The sequence below is a fragment of the Copadichromis virginalis genome, linkage group LG20 (genome assembly GCF_057382275.1).
Source record: "Copadichromis virginalis isolate Kocher_CV1m ecotype Utaka linkage group LG20, C_Virginalis_male_GT1.1, whole genome shotgun sequence".
Lineage (NCBI taxonomy): Eukaryota > Metazoa > Chordata > Actinopteri > Cichliformes > Cichlidae > Copadichromis > Copadichromis virginalis.
The window spans coordinates 32752239-32776943 of record NC_140637.1 but is presented as its reverse complement, the minus strand read 5'-3'; the positions used below and the strand labels follow the sequence as shown (position 1 = coordinate 32776943).

Below are 24705 nucleotides of genomic sequence, written 5' to 3'. Positions count from 1 at the left end.
TCACTGACCCAGACTCTTTAAATATTAACGGACACACACACACACGAGTTTTACGCTCGCCACTCAGCAGAATTAATATTTAATGCCAGTAAGTCCTCACAAAACAACAAATAGAAAATACTACAGCGTACCAGAGTATTCAGAAATAAACAATTTTTAGCGTTTGTCCTCCTAAACTGAGGAGGAGGAGTCAGTGCAGAGGAGCTGCACGGAGTTAATACGTTGTAATGCACTGCAGAGCCACCAGAGGGCAGTCTCTGCTGTCGGATGAGGCTGCTGAGCTCGGCGAGCTGTGAAAGAAGGCGAGCGGTAAAGAGAGAAAAACACAGCCACCCTGTTTGGAGGCATCGGGGGTTTAGCCCCATTGATCGAAGTCAGCCAGCCAACACGGAGGAAGCTGTGCGGCTAAAGAGGGTAACGCTAAAGACTCCACCCCACACAGGTCATCGCTGCGTGAGCCACAGGAACAAGTTATAGGAGGTCATTCGGATTTGTGTTCACACCTCTGGACACCACGTGGCACTTCTTTGTGTTCGCTGTGTAATTGAGTGTTGTGTGTTAGGAGGAGGCGGTAGAGCAGCAACAGGTGCTCGCCACCCAACTACGTGGGTTCTCCAGCGTTGATCTTTGGAAAAAAATATAACCAATCATCTAAAAGAATTGATTAGTTTAAAAAGTAATAAATAATAATCGATCTGCATATTATGTAGGATTCATTTTCTGCAGCATTTTTGGCTGCAGTAAAGAATAAAGCCACAGTCTCGTGTTATAACAACGACGTAATTGTGTCATAAATGAACTACGTGTAAAAACGCTCATTAATAATTAAGGTTAATGTTGGTCATGTGACACACTTTCAGTAGCTGGACCTGCTTTCTAAAACATGTCTGTAACTACCATGATGTCACCGTTGGTTTCCATGGTTCCCAGGTGTAGTTTGAAGCCTCAATCGTATGTTGGCCACTGATTGTTGATTTTTGGGGGGTCATTTTTAAGTATTTATGATTTGTTTTGTTTTTTAGTCAGAAGTGGCCATATTTGGACGAGAGGTTTGACTGTTAAGCTCATGACACAGAAGTGACACCTGCTAATAAACAAATTCTAGAAATAAATTCTAGAAACCAAAACCTGTGTAAAGACTTGTGGGATTGTCTGAGTGACGTGTCCGGCCATATTCTTTGTTAGACGATACCATTAAAAATGCTCTGAAAGGCACAAACACAGTGACTCCATTTAGCAGCGGTGAGGCTCCGCCTGTCAGTCAAAGCGACCACGCCTCTAACTTCGAGCCCATGAATAAGGCTGAATAATTTAGTTATTAAAGAAACTGATGCCAGTGTTGGTTTGTTATAAAGCAGGATCAAACCCACAGATTTGATTTCTGCTTCTAATTTAACCCACGAGTCTGTGGGAACTGACCTGCTGTGGGAGCCTCTAGTGGCCATAAGAGGAACTGCAGTTTTTGACACTTTTGTGCTGGCTTCATTTTTTAAAAAAGTGTTGTTAAAAAAGTCGAACACTGTCCACCTCTGTGCTTCTGTGTTGTCAGGTTTGTGAAATGAAGCGAGCGGCTCAGGGCTGTGAGTTTTGTGTGTGGTACTTCTTGAGGCTTTGTTTCATATTGATGGGCGGTCACGCTGGTTTCCCCTCCATCGCTGCTCTTTGCGGAGCTGCACCGGCGCTGTGGACTCACACTGTCTGCACATATTTCAGCTTCTTTTCTTTAAGTTTGTCGAGAGTGAAATAAAAACTGAAGCAGCTTCAGGACAGGCGGCTCGCTGTCACGCGTCGCATCTGTGTGTGCGTGTGAAGCGATGATGACGATGACACTGGAGCCTGGAGCTGCTTCACATCGCTGTTGTCCTTTGACCTCCCGCCCTTCTGTTCCTCTCGCTGCACTTCCAGTGTTGTCACTTCGTGTTTCATCAGAGACTTCAGCTGGTTTGTGTCACGTGACTCTGTCTCCACATGAGCTCAGACCCGTTTCAACAGTCAAAGCAGAGAATGTGTGTTTTTGCACATGAACAGAGAGTGCTTTAAAAGAACACACAGCAGTCACATGAGTGATGTCGTGTTGTGAGTCTTTTTGTGTTGCAGATAGTGAGTCTGGTCTCTAAATGTTGATTAAATATGTCACGCAGTGAAACAGCTGCTGTGTGCTGTGGGGCGCTGATTGTCAGTCGAAGCATGCTGAAATGAACTGCAGCATTATGTTACATTTGGCTCTCAACATTATTTTAAACTGTGGTGTGAAGTTGTTCAGAATGTCAAATTGAAATGTTAAAATCGCTGCGTGACACTAAATATGTATCAAATTTGCAAAAAGGGTCGATGTTCCCACAGAAGCCTCACGAGACAATTTTCAGGCTTTATTGACAATCGAATGGTCGAAAAGCTCCAACCTGAATGAATCTTGCTCTGGGCAGCCTATCAACACCCAGCTGAGCTGCTGCAGTGCTGCTGAGCACAACGACGTCATGCCCGCACGTCAGCTGATCCTGCTGAGCAAGGTCGATACCACGGCGATGACGCTGGGTGACCTTCGAACTTGTTACAGGTTGGAGCCTGACACATGTGCAGGGTCTCTCACACACACACACACACACACACACACACACACACACACACACTTCCTGTGCTTCGGTTTGTTTTCGGCACTTTCCCTCTTCCTGTTCTTGCCCTTTTCTTCTTGTTTATTTTCTCTAATATTGATTCATTCGGCGGTTTGAAGCGTGCGAGGCGGCTCGGCTTCTCTCTGTGTGTGTTTGTACTCGTATACCTGCCTCTGTGAGGACCAATGAGATTGCTTTTCCTTACAAAGTGAGGACATTTTATCCGGTTCTCAGATTATTTCAGATCTTCAAAAAGCTCTTTATGGTTCCGACCTGATAAAAAGAGGTCGGGTTTGGGTCACGTGCAGATCAAGGGTTGAATTTAGTTGTGATTTAAAGGTTTTTGTAGAGTTTCATCATATAGGGGAAGAAAGAAAAACCTCAAAAGTCCCAGAACCACAGCTGTGAAGCCAAAACGTGCTACATTATGCTGTGTGGATAATAAAACATTGAGAGGAAATTAGGGGCAAAACTACCTCTCAGGAGTCATCTTGGAAACACCTCCAGGCAGCTCTTTGGGTTTTTTAGAAGGCCTTAAGTTCACATTAGCATCTCAACCTGGGTTTGTGGCCTGGTCATTGTCTGACTCCTTGCACCATAATGTTGATTCATGCCATGAATATACACTGCTCCAAAATTAAAGGAGCAATTTGAATACAGTAATGCTGGGCGTCTGTAGTGATGTGTTAGGAATGGAAAGATGCCACATCATTTCATGAAAGTAATCAACCTTCAGGGCTGAGTTCAAAGACACCTGATGTCTTCGATGGTGCTCCGTAGTTTGGATGGCCCCCACGTGCTCGTACGCATGCCCGAGAACCTCGGACCGTGCTCCTGATGAGCCGATTGAGGATCCCCTCCCAGATCTGGACCAGGGCATCACTGAGCACCTGGACACTCTGAGGTGCAACCTGGTGACATCGGACAACAAAATGTGTTCTGTTAGATTTAGGCAATGCAAGTCTGTGGGAACCAGCCAATGATATCACTGTCACGTGGGGCGTGACAGTGGGTCCAAGGACTTCATCCCGATACTTAATGGCAGCGAGAGAAGTCTGTGCAGGAGACTCAGCGGCTGCACCTGTAACACCAGTCTGATTAAAAAGTGCATCAGGCAGTGATGCAGCGCAGCAGTGGAAGTGATGTGTCACCACCTGATTGGGCGTGTGTGTTTGGTTTATTGTGCGGAGCGTAAAGCACGCTGAGCGTGCATGATGCTCTGAACCAGGTTGTGACTTTGGACTGTTTTCATTGGTTGGAGATTTTAGTCAGTTTTCAGCTTGTAGTTTGTCGTCTGCATCAATAATGTGATTGGACGGAAATGTTGTTGTGTCGTTGGTCTTCTAATAACATGTTGTCTGGTCTGTTGATCTCTGGAGTTCTTCTGAAATTTACAAATTTTATTGAAAGTTTTCTTTAAAAGTTTTTTCTTAACATCCACCCAAAGCTCCTTTTTTATTAGTATTTTTCCATTTTATTGTTTTATTATATTTGCTTATCTTGAGTGGTCCTAATATTACTTCCTTTTTGTTTTGTTTCTTTCATCTTTAATTCATGTTTTTTCACTTCCTGGATGTTTGTTTCCTCACCTAGTTTTGGTTTAATTTGAGTTTTTTAACTGAAGCCTGCATGAATACTTTCCATGAGCTCAAGTCTGCTTGGTTCAGAGTAACAAAAATGTTGTTACAGTGGGTGAGCGTGAGGATCCACGTGCCCGCCTGTGTTTTTGTTTTTTCTTGACCCCTTGTTCGCATCTGCAGAGAATTTACATTACAATGCACCGAGTGTGCGTGTGCCCCAGCGGCAGAGTCCCCGCGGACTTCAAAGAAGTACAACGCGAATGCCTACTCAGCCGTCGGATCTCCAGCTGTCCGTGTCCACGTTCAGTGTAATCTGGGCTTGAGTGTCCTCACAGGGATGGAAATCTCAGCATGTGTGAGCGACTGAGCGAGCGCCGGGTCACCGAGGTCACATGTAGAGATGTAAAGAACAGCAGGGACGCTTCTGGTCTTTAGAAACGAACACACACACACACACACACACACACACACACACACACACACACACACACACACACACACACACACACACACACACACACACACACACACAGTGGGACGAGGCTGCTCGTCTCTGTTGTGGAGCTGTTTAGATTCCACTCAGCATTACTTTTTAATTTGCTTTATCGCTGCTCTGAAAGTGAAAACTCGTCTCTGGACTCGTCCACAGTCACACGGCAGCAGTCTGCTCGTTCCCTGCAGCTCTGAGTGTGTAATGAGATGTGCAGTTTACTCAATGTGTATCCAGATGGAAAACAGAGAGCATTTTGGACCCTGGAGACTTTGGGAGAGTAAGTGCAGGTCTTTGTGGCTGCTGGAGCTGCTTTTCACAGTGTTGGAGGTAAATGTTAAAAAACACGCAATTAGACCAAATGTGTAATATTTTGTAAGGAGGGAGGTGTTATTGTGTCAAATGTGCTTAATGTAGCAGTTATTAATTCTACTCAGGACAGTTTTCGTTGACCTTTTTGTTGTTGCTGTTGATCCCCATGTTGAAATGGTCCTTACAGTTCAACATAAATGATACTTAATAACATTTTAGTTCAGCTTTCAAACATGTCCCCCGGGTGTTCCTAATAAAGCGCTCGCTGAGTGCAGGAGCACTGATGCTGATTGGGGCTGATGTATCACCTCTGTTTGCATCTCTGCTCGTTCTCACTCACATTAATATCTGTGTGTTGCAAAAGTGAGACTGCTTTAAAATATTTGAAGTAAAGCTTTAAAAAAAAACCTGACAGATGTGCTCCTCCTGCACGTGCGTGATGCAACAAGCACCAAGAACCTCAAACAATCGACACAAACGGCGTCTCCGGCTACGCCAAAGGGAAAAGGAAGATATCATGCTGGTAGCAAAGTTAGGAGGCAGCCTCAGACTACAGAACCTCAAGAAAAGGAACAATTATTTTAGTGAGTAATAAAAGTGTCAGGACAGAATAGAAATAAAAGAATAGAAGATTATGTCTCACTGTGTCACATGACTCTATTTACTGTCGTGTACTCGCTGGCAAGGAGACTGCTTAATTCAAAAAACCCTCAAATTAAACATACAGAAGCATTATAAATAGAATAATGCAGAAGGTGGCGTGCAAAATCACATTTGCATGGGCAAATAATAGAAGGATTACATAACTGTCATCATGCACACATTGATATATATAAATCATCAAGAGTGAAACAGCATATTGTGGAATGAGAGCCATAAAAACGTAACATGTTTTTCAAATATAACACAAATGATTGAAGGTAGAGTTTTTTTTATTCTAGCTGCAGTTACTGTTGCATGTTATGCCCTTCAAACTCAAACACGGCACCCTCAGCTCAGCTAATGGGAAAACTCAGGACAGGATGAACAGCACCGCCCGTCAGCAGAGCGCACACACACACACACACACACACACACACACACACACACACACACACACACACACACACACACACGCGCGTTGGGTATTCATATGTTGTGGGGGCATCTATTTTACGTAATGCTTTCCCTAGTCCCTTAGTCTAACCATCAAAAATGAATACCCATCCCTTACAATAACCTAACCCTGACACATTTTTGTATCTCAAAAATGCCTTCAAACTTGTGGAGACGGGCATTTTGGTCACCACAAGTATAGTAAATTTCCAGTTTTTGGTCCCCACAAAGATATGAATACACACACACACACACACACACACACACACACACACACACACACACACACACGTGTGATACAGAATTTGATCTGCGTCATAACATGGAAAGTAAAAAAAAGGTGCCAAGTAGCCCACGTGTTGGTGTATTTGCATTTTGTTATTTCCTCTGCATGTGAATGGAAAAACAAACTGTCTGTTATCTAAGAGGTTCAAATTTCACATCCAGGAAATCCCGTGTGGACCTGATGCAGGGCGCTGAAGCTGGTGCGTGTAAATATTGCATGCAAAGGGAAAGATGTCGTAGCGTTCTGAGTCTGGATGATTGTGTCCGTTGTGTTTAATAAACTAAAAAAATCTGCTGCTGACATCAGTAACCACAGATGTGAACGACACTCGGTCGGTCAGTGTGTCCTTTGAACATTTCATTTTATTATTATTCCTGTAACATAATCATAACACTGTATTAAATGTAGTAATCACATTACTGTTATCTATCAAACTAATATGTAGTTACTGTTGTTACATTCTTTAATTATCTGCACGATGGGTGGTAAAAGAATTTGGGAAGGAAAATAACAGAGTGGTGATGTGAATGCAAACTTTACTGCACGAAAAACAAAAGCACGACGTAAAGTTCAAACTGCAGGTCAGAAACAACCGTCCACAACTGGACAACGCGACATTGACTCTTTAAAAGCTCCCGCCAAGACTGCAATGCCCAATCCAAGCAGCCGGAGCAGATCCTAACAGGAAACAGGCACACTGCATCTCACGCCACGCTGTGCTGTAACACAACAGAACAGTTACTTTATGTGGGTAGGTTCTCACTCATCCAGGTCATGGTAACCTAGAGAGAGCTGAATGAAACCACTGGTGAGAGCTTGCCCGACCACCCAGTGTGACCAATAGGGGTCACCTGAGGTAAGGTGCACGGGGAAGGATCTCAAGACTGAAAGCTGATAGCTGGTGTCACAAGCCATCACCTCTGTCAGCCATGTAACAACAACAACTACTTCATATGGGGAGTAGTTAATGTAGTAAAATGTAATGCATGTAATGACCTGTGGCCTTCAGGGTCCTTTAAATCTGCAGGTGTTTCTGCTGTTCGGCATCTGGTCATGCAAAGTCCCAGTCAGGATTAATGGAGACCGGATTCATATTCCTGAGTCTGAATGGGAAAAACCATTACTTCTGTTGACCCCTGATCTCTGATAGTTTTCTGATATCATTTCTGTGGACGATGTTTGCAGAAACTCAACCTTCTCCCAAGAACATTTAGCCTTCCTCTTGTTTTAGGCTGTAAGAAGACATCAATCTTTGGGATGTTCTTTTTCCGTTCGTCACCTTCTCACTGTGACTGCAATGACACCTGCGGCCTCCAGGGAGCGCCGACAGCATTCCCAGTCGTTCCCTTCTGAGCCCCGGCACGCCGCAGTGTTTTCTCGGCGGTTCTGTTTGCCGTGTGACTTTTCATCAGCGTCTCATAAATCGCCTCATAAATCTCCTCCACTTTAATTGTCCTTTTCACTTTGTTTCATTTAGACAGAAGGTCACTTAGGATGTATAAAAAATACAGCTGGAACAGCTCTGATTGGTGTTCGCCCTCCTCGCACTGTTATATTTAAAACCCCTCCTCGCCCTCCCCCTCACTGTAGCAGAATTGATGAAATTGGTAATCGTTGTAGACCGCTGCTTTGGAGCGGCTGACCTTCAGAGACGCTCGGTGAGAGCGATGGAGGGAGGCAGGAGGGGAGGTTTTAGTTTTTAATGAATGTAAATTCTTCATAGAGCAGCAGTTTTAAAGCGCGATGCTCTCTGCAGCAGCAGTGGAGCCAAACTAACTGCAGGCTGTAAGAAGTCATTTGACTGTGGAACATCCACAACTGCTGTGATAAATCAGAGACAAAGACGACGAGGAGAGGAGGAGTCTGCTGTTTAAATGGTAACACTAAATCCACATTTACTGCCTGAGGTTTCTGGGCCCAGTCTGAACCTGTCTTTGCTTTTCCTGTGAAAATCTGCTAATTCTGTCCTGAGCAATCAATAAAAATGATTGCTTTTTACTTCATGCTCTCAAACTCTACTGATATGAGCCGGTGTGGGAACCCATCGTCTGGTCTGCTGACTTAGCCTCTGGGGATAACGGCTGGTATTTAGTGTAGTCAGCAGTCATCAGGATTAAGCTTCTAGAAGCAGATACTGAAGGAGCTCATAAAAATGATATTTTCATTGTCAGGCTGATGGCTTTGAACAATAATCTGTACACACACTGTTTATTTTCTGCTTTACAAAGTCCGCTCCAGTTTGATGAAATCAGTGAGTTCTACATTTCTGTGGGTGAAGATCCCAAGGCTAGCTCCAAACCCCATCCAAAAAAGTCATTTAGGATAAAATGATTCTAGTTCTTTCTGCGTGTTGGTTAGAGCAACTATTTTATTTTGGTTTCTTCCTAGATGGTTGAGGACAGCTGAGGGGAAAAGAAACCTGTATATTGTGGTAGCGTTAGCGACAGGGTTGAGGTCATCACCAGCGATGACTTGGACCTCACAGGGACAAGTGGACAAGTTGGACAAGTGGACCCAATACTACAGATGGAGTCCCTTATATTCAGTAGTTTGATCAGTACAGAAGGCCAACGAGGTAATTATAATGAAACTGTATTCATATTTTATAGTTTTTATTCAGTTTGAGCAAGACTGTGGCTTGTTTGCACAAGATGTGTGAACAAGCTGTTGTCTTGTGGATAGAAGAAAAGCATCTTCTTACCCTCAGTTATTTACCTTGTGTGTAAAATTTAACTGTGAGTGTATTAACTGAGGATAAGCAGCAAACAGCATGATGTGAGGTGAGCTTATTTAAAAAGAACAAATCTGTATCTGATTTCGCACTTTTTAGCTATAAAATCCTTCACAGGGACAAGAAAGTAAAAGAAAATGTCATAAAATCCGACTTTAGAAATCAGTCATCAAGGAGAGTTATAACCCGTGCGTCTCTGATGTGGTCTGTGCACGGCGGTGGGAGAAGTTAGAGGTGTCTTCTTAAAATCTTAAAATCTTCAAGATAACATCCACGCGTTTTAGTGCCGCTGGCGTCGCCGAGCATGTTGGGTACGTCTGAAGTGGAAGTGCTGAATAAAACAGCAGCAGTCAGACATGATCTCATGATGGCCCATCGGATGGAGGCGCACACAAAGAGCTGGATAGAGAATTAAACTCTCCAGCACCGTCTCCAGGAGAGGTACTGATTAGGTCACTGTGTGTGTGTGTGTGTGTGTGTGTGTGTGTGTGTGTGTGTGTGTGTGTGTGTGTGTGTGTGTGTGTCCGTGGGGCTCCATTAGCAGTGACACGCTGTGCAGAAATGGAGCAGAGTGATTCAGACTGACAGAACAGGGTGAAGACAGACAGCAGGAGGAAGTGAAGTGAGTTTCACATGAAGGTCACAGATGATTTTCTTGTCCCCCGCGGGAAACCTGTTGGTGGTCGAAACGACTGTTACCACGGTCACGGACACCGACACCATCCCAAAATACTCTGCTTGCTTTCACTGCTTCATCTTCTACAGCAGGGACACACCTGATGACTGAATACTTGTAGAGTTCATGTCCTACAGCTATCCCGGGATCAGCTACCGGATCGACCCACATTTTCCAACATTTGTTTTGACAAAGACTTTTAAAGGACAGACAACAGTTTGACACCTGCTGTATAGTTTCTCTGATATCTCATGTCCAGGGGTTCGTCTGTAGGGACAACATTTTAGCAAATCCTCGATAACATTTCAAACACGTCTCTAAATGCCGTGCTGGGTTTACCAGCAAAAAGCATGAGCTCCTCGCAACTTTCCCAAAAAGCTGAATTGTCTATGAATCATTAGAAACTTCAGAAACTTGCTGTGTCTGTGTTTCCCTTACGATCGTGCAGAGGTCACCATGTTAACGCGTTACACCACCACTGTTTGGCAACAGTGTTACAGCGTTACTGTAAATACATTACATTTTTCAGTATTTACATTACAGTAACAATTATGCTGTTACATCCATTACAAAGGTTCTTCAGTTATCTTATTTTTACTGCACAAAAAGACAAGAGCATGATTATAAAAAGCAAACTGTATCCAAGACAGCAACAACTGCGTTAGACTGCTAACACAGCGAGCATGCTAACGGTGAGCTAGCCAAGAACCCAGAGTGCAGCCCAGCAGTCGGACCCTGAACTTCAACAGGTAACAAGTAGTAATTAAGTAATGTACTCCAGAAGAGTAACGGATAATGTGTAATATATAAACACGTCTCACACCTGCCTCACCTCATAAAGAACACTGTTATCACACAGTGAAGTGTCATTTCTCAGCATGATGTTTCCTAAATATGAACCAAGTAGTTTTTGTTTCATGATCTTAAAAATGAAGTAAAAACAATAAGTGAGTGTAAACAAAACGAAGGTCAAAGCTCCCAAATGATCCACATCTTCTCTCTGACCATCTTAGTGCACCGCCCCCCCCTCCATCCTCCAAATGTGCACAATGGTTATATATCGCCCATCATCATCATCATCACTGCCGCTGCTTCAGGGCACTGCCGGCAGTATCTGACATAACAGTATTTCTCGATGCCCTGGGATGTCTGTTATCTTTTTCTCTGGCTTTTAGCTCTTTTTTTTTTTTCTAGATATGGCTATTTTTCCCCAAAAGCTCCTCATTATACGTGTAACATCTTTTTGTCCAGTGACTGCTCCCCCATTAGCACGTGATCGTGCTCTCACGCAGCACGCAAAGCTGTCTGTGACTGGACTCTGTCAGTGAGTGAGCAGCTGTTGCAGGGTTGTTTTAGTGGTTTGTTACCCAGATGTTGCTGTCAGATAGGTATGAAGAAACTCTGTGTGGTTGTTATGTACCTGGGGAACATTTGAATCTGATCTCAGTTTACTTCTGTTAGATTATAAACAAACACATTTTTCTATAACATATCTGCTCCTCATGTTGGAAGGCCAAGTGAAGTGTGTAATTGCTCACTTACAAAGAAACGAACAGTCTGTAATTTTTATTGTAGTTTTATTTTAATGCAGAGAAACAGAATATCAACTAAAAAATCCAGAAAAAAACAGAAAAATATAAAAGGTTACTTTGCAGTTTGGCTTTTCACTCCACATTTTGAAGGTTAGTTTGGCCTCAGACATGTTTTTTTTTTTTTTCTTTTCATAGGATCTCTGAAAAAATTCAAACGTACAGCTCTGTTATCACTTCCAGCATAAATGAAGACAGGAAACTAAACAGCAGTGACGTTTGTAGGGTTACTGAAGTTGGGCTAGCTGGTATATAATGATGTGCTACGTGATCGCTAGCGACACAGCTATGTTAGCATAACATAAACAGTGAAGCTGGAGGATGAACGCTAACACTTTTCCACTTATAAAAGTTAACGTGAAGGTTCCTCATGGTTAGAGACAAATGCAATCGCATGGCAGGATGCTGTAAACGGACCAAACTTCAGTCAGGAGAACAACTGAGATAATCCATCCACAATACGAGGTTAGTCATTAATATACTGCAACAACATGGGAATAGAGCAGCTGCCAGAGAATTCAACATTAATAAATCAATGGTACAGAAGTGGAGGAAGCAAGAAGAATGAGTTTAATAAAGTTTGATTTATCTGACTGCTTTGTTTCGCTTAATGTGCCTTATAATCCCGTGCACCTTATGGTCCGAAAAATGCGTACTGCACACTGCAGTTTAATGTTGCAAAGCACCTCTTTTTAACTTCAGTGGATATTATACATGGTTATGCTCAGGATATGTCAGCCCATTTCTACTGGAAATGCCTTTTGGTTAAACTTTCAGCAAGGAATTTGCATTTGCACTGTTACATTTTTATAAAGCTTTAATGTACATAAAAACCAGCTTCTTGTTTAAGTGAAAATAAATGGAAGGTTGTCTTTTTGTGCTAGTAATGTTGTGGAGTTGTATTTTGTCTCGCATCAATTATATCGTCGGTTATATCGTTATCGCAAATTTTCAAATATATATCGTGATAAATATTTTTGGCCATATCGCCCTGCTCTAGTTATAAGTTTACAGCATTAAAAAGCATGTTAGTGTAAAGTTTTCCACATAAGCTTCACTTTTCACACTTTATTGTAGCAAAACATTTTTTATCCCAAATACAGGTTTTTTTCTTTTCTTCTTTTAGTGGTTTTATGGCACCGACACAGGTGATGGATTTATTTCTAAACTGTCCCAGAAGTAGCTGCAGGAGAGGAAGAAGGGCCAATATCATTAATGTTTAGAGAGTAGAGGAACAAAGGAGAAAGAAGACGAAACAAGGATAGAAGGAAAAAGATTAAAGGATGGAAGAGGTAAGGAAAAAGGAAGCAAAGGGGGAGAGAAAGGACAGAAAAGAAGGAGGGTGATGAAGAGGAAAGAAGGTGAGGATGAGAAACAACGATGGCTGAAAAGCTTTTCACTGAAGCATGAAATGAGAATTGGGGGATTCTTTTACACACTCGTGCACAAAATCTCGGACCCATCACCTCCTAAAAAAGCTCCTCCTCTCCTTTCTGACCTGGTGGCGCCTCCCTGTGTATGTGGAGGCGTCAGAGCAGCACTCGTCGATACGAAACAGACGAAGAATCTGGAAACTGGAGATTCTCTCAGATGTCGATCACTCTGCTCCCTCAGAGTGCTGCTGCTGCTCAGCGTTTCTTCAGTTTTCCTTTAAATTCATTTGCCACTTGCTTTTCTCTACAGATACTTTTCATTTATACACATGCACGTCCTTCAGTTTTTAAAAACATAGTGCCGTCAGAAAGAATCAAGTTAAGTGATATTAAATGGGCATTTGACATCCGTAGTGAACTCTGCAGTAAAGAAACAGGAAAGGTCATCTTACTTCAACGTAAAACAGAAAAAAATCAAAGCATCAAAGAGCTGCAGTGCATTCTCCAGCCAGTTACATTTGTACAGTTTCTGCCGTCTACCAACCAAAATCCACAACAAGACTTTTAGTGTGTTCCTCTATGGAGGCGTAGAACTGAACTGTGCTGTCAGTAATGCAAGGTTGCTGAATAGCCCTAAACTGACCCCCACTGGACTCAGCATTGGGGAATTTTAAAATATTTCATAAACTACCCGCTAAGCAGTTATGAAACAAACCATTAACCTTCAAAGTAAAAGCTGTGCAATTTTTTAAAAAAAGTAGCAAAGCTTTTATACCAAAGCTAACCATTCTCGGTGGTCAGTTAGCAAGTATTTGCAGATAAGTGCTCGAACTCGGGCGTTCGCGTGTCTCAAGCCTCATCTCAGTTCAGCTTGTTTCTCCGTGTTCTTGAGGGATGCCTGAAAACAAACAAGCCTTTTAAAATCTCACCGTTGAGGTGCACAATTTAACAGTGCTTGACAACAGCTTTGACTCTTCCTGTTGGACTGATTGGCTAATTGTTAGTCGCTATGGCAATGCTCATTTGGTCAATTGTTTCAAGAAACAGCTGTTTCATGTTACAGTGCAGGACCGAGCCCGTCAGCTCAGCTGAGCAAATGGATTTAAGAATCAGCAACAACAAAACCTCCTCTGTTACAGATTCTCTGCTTTGTGTGCCATCCAGCCCACATCTACACTTCACGAGTATCCATCCTGCAGCTAATTTAGCTCAGAGAAAAAAAGCACTTCCTGCTTCATGTTGCTGGGAATAACCGCAGTTCTGAAAGTTCAAGAAATGTTCGATATAACTCGTGTATTTTCTGCATGACTGGATAAAAGATGCTGTGCACGCTGAAAGAAAGAAGATCAGTCAGTTTCAGTGCTTGGACTTTATTTCAACTTTTTAAAATCTGACAGAAAAATGGAGCAGCATGCATCCGAACCTTTGCCAAAGATATTTGGCATTAAAGATCCAGCACCATAAAGCTGGTTGTTAATGTGAGACATTACGGTTGTTAGAACATGCTGAAACCAGTGTGGGCAGTGGATGTGGGCCTTTGGCGAGCACGAGGCCAGTACATACTGTGACTGTGCAGCAACAAATGACTACAGCACCATGTCTTTAAGCTTCACAGGAAAACTGTGTGCAGCAAAGAAACCCTGAGACAGTTCAGGGTTAATGAAAGCTACAGCAGTTTGTCCTAAAGTTAATTACCAGAGTTATCATAGTTTTAATTAGTTTCAGTGTCGTGCTTGTCTGGTCACAGCGCTTTGATCTCAATTAAAATCGCAGAGTTTGTGATTAACGTGATGATTGGAAGTTTTAAATCATGGATGGAGCAGTGTTTCACCCACACGGAGCGTCCGCCCGCGAATCGTAAACTCTCAAACTTTTTTTAGTTTAGTTTTATTTTTTATCCACCCAAGAGAATGATGACATCATTTACTATCGTGACCATCGTTCTTATTTTGTTTTGTTTCTGCCAACCAGCCCTGGCCCTTCCTGTTCTGTTCTATCAGATATTTATTGTTCCAGAGAGTTTCTCACCCTGGGTGGAGTAACTACACTGTAAAGGCCTGCTTTACAGCAGGTTGGAAACTATGTGCTGCTCCATCTGTGGGATGTGGAACTCACTGGAGAGGTGGCTGATCACTGCTCTGGTATCCATGGTTAGTGGCCGTGAAGTTACAGTGAACACTTGTGTTACCTTTCACTGTTTCCAGTTCACTGTTGTGTTCTTCAGGCCTTCATCACTGGATACTCAAATTCTCAGTGCACACGCTTTTTCTCAGATGGACCATTGAAAGTATTTGACTCCACATACGCACACGTCCATCTTTTCGTGTGTCTCGTAGTTTTTGGCTCGTTCCAAACCTTGTTAAAATTCAGTTACTTTAAACGTGAGCGTTTAACCGTTTCTACCACTTTTCCCAACCACAGTAACTGAAAGTGCTCTGTTAGAAATCTCACTGAATCAGCTTTTAATGCAAAACTAAAAAGTGTGGTCAGGTTCTGTTTTTTTAGGTTTTTTAAAGTAGCCAACTCCTGACTGCACTTTGATGTGTGGTTTGATAATCAAATTCATATGATAAGCAGGTACACGTCTGGATTTGGTTACGATAAAATGCCCAGCGAGCTCCGTCTGCAGACCTGCCGCGGCTGTTTGCAGGACGCCTTCTGCAGAGGGCGAAAGAAAATACATTTTTGCAGACAGACTGAGGTCTTTAAGTGGAATCAGGTGGATCAGAAAGTCCAGAGAGCAGGTTCAGGTCCTGAACCTGCCTGAAGACCTCCACCATGTGGCCTCATTATCCAGCCACACACACCAAACCCCCCAAACAGACCACCAGCCCAGCTAATTGGAGATGTTGTATCACCTCCCTCGTGTCTTTTGCTCTTTCTGTTTCCCTCTCTCTCTCTCACACACACACACACACACACACACACACACACACACACACACACACACACACACACACACACACACACACACGGTGACCCAGTGGGAGTTGGCAGCTCGGAGCGAATTGAAAGAGAAGGCAGAAAGTCATTACTTCTCTCACTAGATTGTGTGTGTGTGTGTGTGTGTGTGTGTGTGTGTGTGTGTAATCCCACCATCAGTATGCTGCTCATGCTTTGCAACAGAAGGGAGGAAATTGAAGAGAGAGAAAGAGAGAGGAGGGAGAGAATAGTAGGAGGGGGGAGGCGACAGTCCAACACGGAGTTCTTTTGATTACAGATGGTAAATGTGCCTTCAGTTACCACCACCTCCTCCTCCTCTTCATCGTCTCCTCGCTCCTTCTCACTCGGGGGATTTGAGGTGGACGTGAGCGGAATCGCTGACTCTGAGCCCCTCACCACTAAGGGAACACAATAGTCACATTTCATGGCCATAGGTGAGCCTAGGCTCGTAGCTCAACCAGGAAATGCCTTAACTTATCTTAGTGAATATTATTTCCAGGAACCAAAATCATTGTAATTATGATTTCTGTTTTTAATCAGGCAGCCTTATTGACATCATTGCATTGTAAAAGACGCGTGGAGCTTCCACCTCTGAGAAGTTAACCCAACGAGTGTGCGCTGTGTCCACTTTTACGCCTCACTTCCAGCTCCATAACAGAACTTCATCAGTGCCTACATCAATAGTTATACTGTCTATGGCTGCAGCCAGTGTTTTCACCACTGTATGTGGTTTAAATGTGGCCGATGAGCTGTGACAGGCTACTGATTTAGCAGTTCATTAATGTGCCTGCGCCTGTACTCGCCTGACGTCAGTGTAAATGTCAGTCAGAGCTCCTCGTTAACAGCTTCTTCTGTCTCTGTTTGTCTCTGCAGGACTGAACACAGCAGGAAACGCCACACACACCTGACAGGTAAAGCTATTTTTGCTCTTCGCTAATTTGGCCACGCCGTCTGTTTGCTGGTAACGAGGAGCACGGCTGCAGACAGATGCAAACAGCTGCAATGGATCACAATTATCTTGTAGATTTGTGGCACTCATGCTTGCAGAAACAATGATTACACTTATTACTGAAATAAATAAAAACTCTGCTTTTATTCATTTAACTTCCCCCAAACGATTTTCTTGGGACTCGATGGTTCGCGATTTCTTACTGTAACATCTGATCTCAGTCTGTCGTGTCATATGAAATCTCTTTAAAACCACGACGCTGTCATCGTGGGGTAATAACAGATGAATAGCAGCTTCACCAAACTGCTATTTTTAACCCTGTGAAAACAAGATGGGAAGTTGTAATCACAAGGAACAGCCTGTTATCCCAGGATATCAAGATCGCAGAGCTGTTTTACCGAGCTCTCTTAAACCGAAAAATAGAGTGTGAAGGAAACAAAGGTTAGAAAAACTCCACACGGGAATCCAAAAAATGAAACGTAGACTCGCAGTGATGTAGATGAGGAGGTGAGACTGAGCGTTGCAGCCTCGCACTCTCACGTTCCTGATTAATGACGGGGCTGTTCCCAAACAATGACAACTCACGGACACGGTCAGATTGTGTGCACACCTCACACTGGGGGGGATTACACACAAGTGCAAAGTAGAAGCAGTAAAGCATGCATGGGTGTGACTCAAAAACACATACTGATCTACACTAGGAAGCTGGTAGTCCAAATCAGGTTAATCAGACCAAGACACGACCTAAAGACCGCCACAGTCACATGTTACAGTCACAGTGCAGGAAACAGCGGTTGAAGACCACAGCACGCCCAAGATGAATGCAACTGACTGCAGTCAACCTTTGATCGTTGTTGTCTTTGGTTGCTTCGAAGTCAGAGATCAGGGCTACGAGCGCTCTCAGCCAGGCACTGGTGAATTTGGTGCATCGACATGGTGATGATCCCTCTGACTTTAAAGATGTGCTGCACAGAAACAGGAGACGCGGCCATTACATCATCATTTCACAAGCTGACAGCGGCGCAGTCACCACATACACAAAAACTCTCTGATGGCCATGTTTCTCCATGAAATGTGTTCTTCTACTGCACCTGCCATGAAAGCGTGGACGTGGATAAGGACACGTGGATCGCTCAGTGCAAAAACAAACAGATGTTCGAGGCTGTAAATAAGACGCCTGCTTAAACAAATGAAGAGAAATGAAATGGCAGTTACATAAACACACCGTTGGAGCTGCATCAAGAACAAATCACGTCTCTCTCGTGGAGCGTGGCTGAACTTTCAACATTTAGTGCAATGAAATTCTGCCAGCTGGCGAACAAGCACGGGCAGAAATATCAGAAATATCAGTGCTGCAGATGTTTTCAAGACCAGCTGCATACGAGAAGTACGATGTTAGAACTCTGACAATAAAATGACTTGAATCGTGCGATTTGGGAGGCAGAGGTAAGTGTTTCATGTTTCTGTTAAATCTGCTGTGTAAAAAGCACAGAGTGGATCATGGAGACGCTGCAGAGTGAAGGAGTTGGTGCTTCAGCGTGAACTCTGCAGCCTCGTTTGTTTCCCTGCAGCTGATTTCTGGTTCAGCTCCAGATGACCTGTACTCCTCCACATTCCTCCCTGTGTGTGTGTGTGTGTGTGTGTGTGTGTGTGTGTGTGTGTGTGTGTGTGTGTGTGTGTGTGTGTGTGTGTTTTCACACACTGAGAGGACACAGACAGAGGCAGAGAGAAAACTCGAGAGTTGTCACGTCGACGGATTTTTTCTCTGCATTACAAACAGCAGAATGATTAATTTACTGGTTTATTGATTAAGTGACTGGTTGATTGATTTGTGGGCGGCCTGTAAAGCGTGTCATGTTTTCCTTTCTTTTCTTTTTCTTTTTTAAATAGCAGCAGTGATATCCAAACAATCCATGATCTGATTGATTAACCTCACCCAGCAGCGCCCCCTGGTGTTTGGCATCTGCACTCTGTCTACATGTGAAATAAGCTACACAAAATATTTCCATCTTCCAAAAATTTATATGCAACGTATACGTTACAAACATGTGACGATTGTCTCTGTCTGAGGTAACGACACTGATTGTGTAAGTGGAACATCATTGGTTCAAAGATCCGTCTGAGGATCTTTGCTGCTCCGCGGTCTCTCCCGTGTCCAGTCAAATGAAGTAATAAAGTAGAAATGCTCTTAAAATAATAAAAGTCTTTGAGTGGAAGCGGGTCAGAGGAACTTCAGGGATCATATCTGTCAGCGTTGTAGCCACTTCATCTATCAAGCATAACTCAGCTGTAGTGTTCACTCCCAGCGGTCACTGCAGTGAGGAGACTCACAGTGTTGTCAGCATGATGCATCACTGCCCTGTGTGTGTGTGTGTGTGTGTGTGTGTGTGTGTGTGTGTGTGTGTGTGTGTGTGTGGGACTGTTACTGTTCGGATGTGGGACTTATGGATAATCTACGTCTAATTGGCCCGTTCTCACTGCAGCCTTCATCCCTGCACAGTACGGGAGTTACCAAGTGATCGGTGCCTCACGCTGATTGTTTTTCTCTGGAAAGGAGACAGAATTAAATTCTCTCTTGTTTTTGATTTATTGAGTCTGTCACTTTTTCGGGCGGCCTACAGCAGAAATAACTTCGGATTGGAGGGAGCGTTGTGAAGCAGCACATCAGAGGAGAAAAAAACTCACTGCGTCTTACAATGCAGATTGCTCATTGGTTTTGATTGATTGATCATACTTTATTCATCCCGAGGGAAATTGGGTTAAGGGTGCCAGCCGTGCCAGCGCCATCTTACCCTTCCGACCATACATACATTACACAAACATCACATGGGGAAGACGGGTCAGAGAGGTATAACAATGGAAAATGCACAACATGAAGAAAGAGGCACTGGTCACAGGTCTCTCAATTCCCGTTGTTCTTCTGCAAGATCTTATCCAGATTGCATTCAGTAAACACAGTCTGAGTACTCACAGCCCTGCCCATCGTCTATCATGTCGAACAGCCTTGTGGGATTTTGAACAGCTGTAGCCGCTTCTTGTTCTTCGATAAGCCGGGTCCGATCAGAACTCTGTTATTGTGGTTCCGAATTGGTAGATGTCGTTCAGTGTCCTCCATCAAGAGTGTCGCCAGACACACGACGCAACGGACCATCAAGTATCCGACAGCAAACATCTCCACAGGACAATCAGGCTCTCCCGAGCCCAGCAGGGGGTCAATTCCATTTGACCAGTTGATTAAATCCATAATTCTTCTTCAGGTTTTTAGAGAACAAGTCTGGGAGACTCTCTTAGGGTTAGAGAATGCGCGAGACTATACAAAGGCCATGAGAAGCCAATCAGGAAAGATAAGGGAGAGGGAGAAAGTGCGACCGCCTCCATCAAGAGCCAAGAGAGAACGGAGAATTTTGATGTTTAATGTTAGTAATTGTCATATTTGTGCCTGTTTACATTTATCTTTTTAAACATTCATTAAATCAGATCAGCAGGCCGTTTGCATGCTGGATCAAGGCGAGACCAAGAAACGGAGTTTTGACTAAAAGAGCTTTAAGAAAGGAGCACGTGGCTGTCTGTGGATATATGAATGTGTTTAAGTGCTGCTGAGGCCTGCTGCTGGCCTCCGGGCCACAGCTTGAGAACCTCTGTGTGGAACGTAGCTGTAACTTTTTATTGTGATGATGTGATGATGCTGACTTGAATCATCTGGTTATCATGGAGCCACTCACTAACGTAGGCTGCCTGTGCAGGTTTACCAAGTGGTTGTCGTTACCTTTTTCTCTGTGAGATGAATGTTTGTATGACGCTCCTGGGAAAACGTCTCTGTAGCCTTTGCGTTTGTTGAATTTCCATTACTTTGTGTCACCAATAAGCTTTGTAACAAAACACGACACAAATTCAGCTTCAGAGCCTCAGCATTTAAACCTGAGCAGCAGGCTCCCGGCCGGCTGAGACAGTCAAACAGTTTGTGACAGAAACTCATATTAAATGAAATGTAATAATCAGTCTGTAATTGTTTAAATGTCAGGGCAGCCGATTGAGTGTGCGATCTTTGTGTGTTTAACCTTTATTTAACATGTTTATGTGTAAAGCAGCCAGCAGATTGCCTGAATGGTTTCAGAGTAATAAAGAGTCAAATACAGAGAAGAGCAAGATATTGATCTGTGAGAGATTTAGACTGGAACTGTGTCCTCACAAGTATAGGAGTGCAGGCGTGTGTGTGTGTGTGTGTGTGTGTGTGTTACAGAAAATGATAAATGGCTCCTTTTCTTTCTTTCTTTCTTTTTTTTTTTTTTTCAATTTCCATTACGTCAGTCCAATCCTCCGAGGAAATTATTTGCAAAATTCAAATGCAGCAGTGATCTGGAAGCCGATTGGCTGACAGATCAGCCTCACACCTACAGCTGAGGACTAAAATGACTGTAATGACTGTAACTAGACCTGTTCCTGACTCTAAGCTGTCCTGTCTTCAGCCACATGATGGCCAATCATGGACTGCATTTCAGCTAAGTAGCTAAATCATAGCCAAGTGATGGGAAGAGGAACAAAAAAATCCTTCCGTCCTTCCTTCCTTCCTTCCTTCCTTCCTTCCTTCCTTCCTTCTGGATGAGTTGTCTTGCTCTTTGTGATGCTGTTGCACCGTTCAGTTCACTTTTATTTATATAGCACCAAATCACAACAACAGTTGCCTCAAGGCGCTGAAGTCTCTGCTACACAACTTGCACTTCCCTTCAGAGCAGCTTTCTTCACTTCTCCATTGTCATGCAGATTTCTTCCAACCGTCTTGATCTTATCCTTGTAATGGGGACATGCTGTCCTTCCTCTGCTCAGTGTATGGCATCACGGGTGTTGTGGCCGGTCTCTCAGAGTTGGTGCAGCATTCCTGAGGTGGGAATCATGGTTTCCTTCAGATCACTGATGTTGGCGTCTCCATCGATTGAGTTGATCTTCGGGATCTTTGGTGGAGCTCCATTGTTCTAAAGTGCCTGCTGTGGGCGCTCCATGATTCAGCAGCATACAGAAGGGTTAAGAGTCAGAAAACCACACACCCACACTGACCACGTCTTTGGACTGTGGGAATAAAAGTGGGAATCCTTCACAGGGACAACAGATGCACTCTGTACAGAAAAATCCAGAAACCTGGAAGCTTTTTGCTTTTCTCTGCACCACAGAGCCACCTGTAACTCTTTAAATCTTTATTTAAAATCGTATCCAGAGCCTGCTGCTGTAACTCACCAGGCTGAGTGGGTGAGCTTTATGCTGAAGGCCACTGCAGGGTTCCGGATCACTTCCTGTGTGCCATTCCTCCTCGCTCTCTCCCGGCATTCCGGTTTGCCAAAAAAGCTCAAAATGCCCCAAACAATTCTGAAAACTCGCTAACAGTTACATTTAGTTACATTTTTGTTATTTAACATGAAAACCACACGTTTCTGCTTCATTCATACCCACTAAAAAATCCCTCCACAGCTGAGGTCCACCATCATATCTGCTGCTATGCAGGCCCCCCTGGCTCAATGCAGGCAAACCGAAGGCATGTGTGTTAAATGACTCACTGACGTTCTATAATATACGCTCAGTTAATTAGGCACAAACAAACGCACGCCACTACAACCGCCAGGATGTAAATCCTGCCGTCATCAAGGCTGGAAGCTGCAATAAACCAGAGGCTGTGAGGAGCACGTAAATATTAAAGGAGTCGAATCCCGTCAGACCTGCTGTCAGCCGTGAATCAGGTGGAAGAAATCTGCAGCAGGGTCTGCAGGAGCATACATTACATGTTTTGTCTTAATATATGTGTGCATACAGTAAAGTGAGTGTGTGCGTCCGGTGGTCATCTCCCAGCAGAGCGCTCCTGCTCTCCATCAGTCTATTTCTGTCTCTGAGTGGGCAGGATGGATGAACCGCCCGAAGGGATGGAGAGGGGGATGAAGAGAAAGTGAGAGAGGTGGAAATAGTAGAGGAAGAGCAGCGTATGTGATGCCGCCGTCCTCTCGTTTTGATCGACCTGTGTCGCTTTGTGTTCAATCTGTTTTTGTTTTTTTCCAGCTCGTAATGAATTAATTAGAGATGACATCACGGAGTGAGAGAGCGGCAGGTGTCGCTGCAATGGAAGACTGTGATAGGCTGTGAATGATGAGGGTGACAGACGAGGGGTGAAGAGGAAAGGACAAGAAGATTAGAGGGTTTAGAGTAAGGACACCTCAGAGGTCTAATTAGCGTCCGTCCATTAGTGAAGTCTTTGGACACCACTGGTTGTCACTGGCAGCAGACTTAAAGATCTGCAGACTGAAAGGAAGTTTTGTTTAACCGCTCATTGAAAGCTGAGTAAAAGTGCGTGCACCTGTCCAGGTGTCTTGTTGTCCCTCTAACAGGCTTGAGCATGAACATTTCAGTCAGCGTTTCCTTTTCAGGAACGTCTCAGCAACATGTCTCCTCTCGCCTCTCACTGCTTGCTGTGTGGGAAATTTGATCGCTGTAAGTTTGCCAGAAAATGAAAATGGTGACATGTTGGAAGAAAGACATCAGCAATGATCTTAAAGAAGCAAATGTTGCTGCCCAGCACTCTGGGAAGTGTCATAAGTCCACCCCAAGCAACTTGAAGTTGATCATTCTACAGTGAGAAAGATTATTAATAAGGGAAAAACACTGAAGGCTTCATGGCTCCTGTGGAGGGTTTGCCAGGACAAAAGCCTGAATATGTCAGCACAGCTTGGTTTGCGGAGTTGCATCACATAAACCCAGAGACCTCTGGAACTGCGTCCTTCTAGCAGACAAGACCAAAGTGGAGATGTCCGTCCATGATTCACAGCACCAAGTCTGGAGCACAAACACCTCACACTAACTATCAGCACGGCGTGGATGGGTGACAGTTGGGGCACCTTTCACTTACTGAGTCAAAGTATTCTAGAGTTAAATGTGAGGACATGTGTCCAACATCTAAAGCTTGGGTCATGCAGCAGGACAGTGATCCAAGCTCAGCAGCAAATCCACAGCAGAATGGAGAAAAAGAATCAAAGTGCTGCAGTGGAACAAGTCCAGACCTCAGCCTGGCTGAGATGCTGTTTGGGAACCTTCAGAGAGCTGTGCATGAACAAACGCTCTCAAACCTCAATGAGCCGAAGCGATAAATGTGGCAAAATTCCTCTAGAATGATGTCAAAGACATAAAACCATTACTTCAGGTTATTAGTGCTAAAGGAGGCTCTACAAGCTACTGACTCTGGAGCCAATCCCAGCTGACGCAGGGCTTTTTCACTGTGAACCAGCAATGCTAACCACAGCGCCACCATGCTGCTCATTTAGCGTTTCTTAAACGAACAGCTGTTCTTCTGAGGATGCATTTGGCAAATTTTTAAGACCTCCTAGAAACTCCTGTTACATCAAACCTCATTTTATTTTTCTCATGATTGTGTCTTACCTGTTTTAAAGATCATTTATGCCTCATGTCGGGTGAGCAGCTGCATGAAAAAGATAAATGTCATGATTAAAGAGCTGCATTAGTTACCTAAAAGTAAAGATAAACTTTTGAGGAGGAAAATGACAACGTAGTGTTAATAATTACTTTTCTCTTGACTCATTTTTAGACCAACACTGATTAGATAAGTGTGCTCTTTGGCTGCTCTGCCTCTAATCCTGCCTCAATGGTAGCCGAGGCATTTATGTGTAATTTAGCAGAAGCATCCATTACACAGAGCAGGATTAGGTTCGGGTTGCTGATGTGACTGAGGTCAGACTGAAGAGTCGCTGGCTCCGAGCGAACGTCGAGTCAGTAAATGAATAACAGAGAAAACTCGGTGAATCTGAGAGAGAGCGAGGCAGCAGCTGCTTCTCCTCCTGCTCGCAGGAAAACAGCTGCTTCACTGGTGGAGGATACCGCCTGAGGGACTCGCAGTGACACACACAGATCTCTTGTGTGCTGAGAGGTCAGCAGGCTACCAGGTAAAGGTGGAGGACGGGTGAGAGGAAAGAGAAGGAGCTGAGGGAGGCGAGGAGATTGAGGAGGAAAAGAAGGGGGAAGTGCTGAGTCTAACTGATGACCGCTGCTTGCTACAGCCTTCAGCTATTTGTACGTCGCAG

General features: G+C 43.9%; 1 protein-coding gene across 4 annotated transcripts in view; it reads left to right on the top strand.

Annotated features, from left to right (window-relative positions):
• The window catches only part of sulf2b (sulfatase 2b), a 111673-nt gene that overhangs the window by 2717 nt on the left and 84251 nt on the right, over positions 1 to 24705 (top strand). For all 4 annotated transcript variants that reach the window (XM_085444972.1, XM_085444970.1, XM_085444971.1 and 1 more), the window contains exon 2: positions 16561 to 16598. The gene's annotated coding sequence lies outside the window, so the exon portion shown is untranslated. The remainder of the gene's footprint in view (positions 1 to 16560; positions 16599 to 24705) is intronic.